The following is a 2,448-nucleotide window of genomic DNA, read 5'->3' as shown; positions in this document are numbered from 1 at the left end:
TCCTCCCCACCTGCGCTCTCTCTCCCCTCACCTCTGTCTCCCTTAAAGAAACCCCCCTCCTCACTCTCTCCCACCTCCTCCCCACCTGCGCTCTCTCTCCCCTCACCTCTGTCTCCCTTAAAGAAAACCCCCCTCCTCACTCTCTCCCATCTCCTCCCCACCTGCGCTCTCTCTCCCCTCACCTCTGTCTCCCTTAAAGAAACCCCCCCTCCTCACTCTCTCCCACCTCCTCCCCACCTGCGCTCTCTCTCCCCTCACCTCTGTCTCCCTTAAAGAAACCCCCCTCCTCACTCTCTCCCATCTCCTCCCCACCTGCGCTCTCTCTCCCCTCACCTCTGTCTCCCTTAAAGAAACCCCCCCCTCCTCACTCTCTCCACCTCCTCCCCACCTGCGCTCTCTCTCCCCTCACCTCTGTCTCCCTTAAAGAAACCCCCCTCCTCACTCTCTCCCATCTCCTCCCCACCTGCGCTCTCTCTCCCCTCACCTCTGTCTCCCTTAAAGAAACCCCCCTCCTCACTCTCTCCCATCTCCTCCCCACCTGCGCTCTCTCTCCCCTCACCTCTGTCTCCCTTAAAGAAACCCCCCTCCTCACTCTCTCCCATCTCCTCCCCACCTGCGCTCTCTCTCCCCTCACCTCTGTCTCCCTTAAAGAAACCCCCCCTCCTCACTCTCTCCCCTCACCTCTGTCTCCCTTAAAGAAACCCCCCTCCTCACTCTCTCCCATCTCTCCCATCTCCTCCCACCTGCGCTCTCTCTCCCCTTCGCTGTCATATTCTCCCCCCCCCCCTTCCGACCCGCAGTCTTTGCCCCCTTCCCCCCTCTGTCCTCTTCTTCTCCCTAGCCATAATCGCACTAATCTCAGATGGCGACATGATGCAACGTGACAGCAAAGTTGCACCCCCTCCCCACTGAAATCTCCTTCGTCCCATCACTCTCCATCTCTCTCCCACCCTCACTCCCAGCCACCCTCACTCTCCCCACCCCCTACTCCCCACCCCTCCTCCCCGTCTACCTCTACCTCTCCCACCCTTGCCCCCCCCCCCCTTTGGCATTCTGCTTGTAAAAAGTTGTTGAATCCACTGAAAAGAAAAATACAAAACACAGTCTTGAACAATGGTCACTACACTTGGCAAGTACTTGTTAAACAAAGCCAGTCTAATCAAACCTGTTTTTTCCGCAAAAACACACAACTATTAAAGTCAAGTAAAGTTTAAACTTCAAACAAAAGGTTGAAGACTATGATGTTTTCTACAAAACAAATGAACAATTAGTAATATAAGAGACTCACTGATTCGAAAGTAGCTGCTTGCTGCTGTTAAACAACACACGCACGTGGTTACTTCTTGCCGGCCGGCTATAAGTGATGGATCACTACTACACAGCACAGCAGCAGCGTCATAGCTAAGTACACAGGTACACAGCCAGCGCTGCCCACTGGGTCAGTGATGCCAGACGCAATTCTGGAATGTGGCCGCGCCCCGCTGCGCGCTAGGCGTGGCTCAGTAAGTACACAGCTACTTGCGTGCGTGCGTTTGTGTGTGCGTGCGTGTGTGTGTGTGTGTGTTTGTGTGTGTGTGTGTGTGTGTGTGTGTTTGTGTGTGTGTGTGTGTATGTATGTATGTATGTATGTGTGTGTGTGCTTGCGTGCGTGCGTTTGTGTGTGCGTGTGTGTTTGTGTGTGTGCGTGTGTGTGTGCGTGCATGTGTGCGCGCGTGTGTGTGTGTGTGTGTGTGTGTGTGCGTGTGTGTGTGTGTGTGTGTGTGTTTCTGTTCTTGTGCGAATATGAGCGTTGGTATGTTAGTGTCCAAGATTTAGGTTTAAACTTAAAGACAACATTCAGATTTCTAGTGCCACTGTCATTTACATTTGTCTTACTCGTCTTTCCGATATGTTTGCAGAACAGGTGGGGGCTTGCCAGAGGATCACAGCCCAACTGATGTTGATTTGCTAGAACAAATAAATTTGACTCTTTGAAAGAAGCTTTTGCAAAAACTTTCTCTTTCTGTTCGCAGGAATGCGTGTGTGATGTTGATTTTCAGTGTGAAAGTGTGTGCAATGCCTGTAGATTGAGCTAGCATCATGTGCGTGAGCGTGTGTGGTGGGTGTGGGTGTGGGTGTGGGTGTGGGTGTGTGTGTGTGCGTGTGTTTGTGTGTGTGTGTGTGATAGCACTACATTCTGATTTCAATAGGAAAGAACAACTTTAATTCAATTCAAGTCAAACATACTTTATTTTCCCAGTAATGAAATATTACAGTGTGGTGTTGGACATAAACACACAAAAACAATAACCGACGAAATACATAAACACAGACAAATATTAAGTTAACCATATTACAAATTCACAAATAAAAAACACACTTTGCAAAAAAATATATACACCTTAAATTTGATGTATTCTCAAAATCATTGACTGGGCTTTACTGGAAGTGTTCAAAGAAGGCACATAG

The 2,448-nt window shown here is 49.9% G+C and overlaps 1 long non-coding RNA gene across 1 annotated transcript; it reads left to right on the top strand.

The window, feature by feature from the left end:
* The first annotated feature begins 1,084 nt into the window (after positions 1–1,084).
* LOC138946708 (uncharacterized) lies at positions 1,085–1,980 on the top strand. The gene is made up of 2 exons (XR_011449421.1): positions 1,085–1,502; positions 1,899–1,980. It is a non-coding gene; the product is annotated as an uncharacterized lncRNA (long non-coding RNA).
* The last annotated feature ends 468 nt before the right edge of the window (positions 1,981–2,448 follow it).

This window comes from Littorina saxatilis, linkage group LG14 (assembly GCF_037325665.1).
Source record: "Littorina saxatilis isolate snail1 linkage group LG14, US_GU_Lsax_2.0, whole genome shotgun sequence".
Classification (NCBI taxonomy): Eukaryota; Metazoa; Mollusca; class Gastropoda; order Littorinimorpha; family Littorinidae; genus Littorina; species Littorina saxatilis.
Note: the sequence above shows the minus strand (reverse complement) of the source record. Positions and strands in the feature narration are given on the sequence as shown.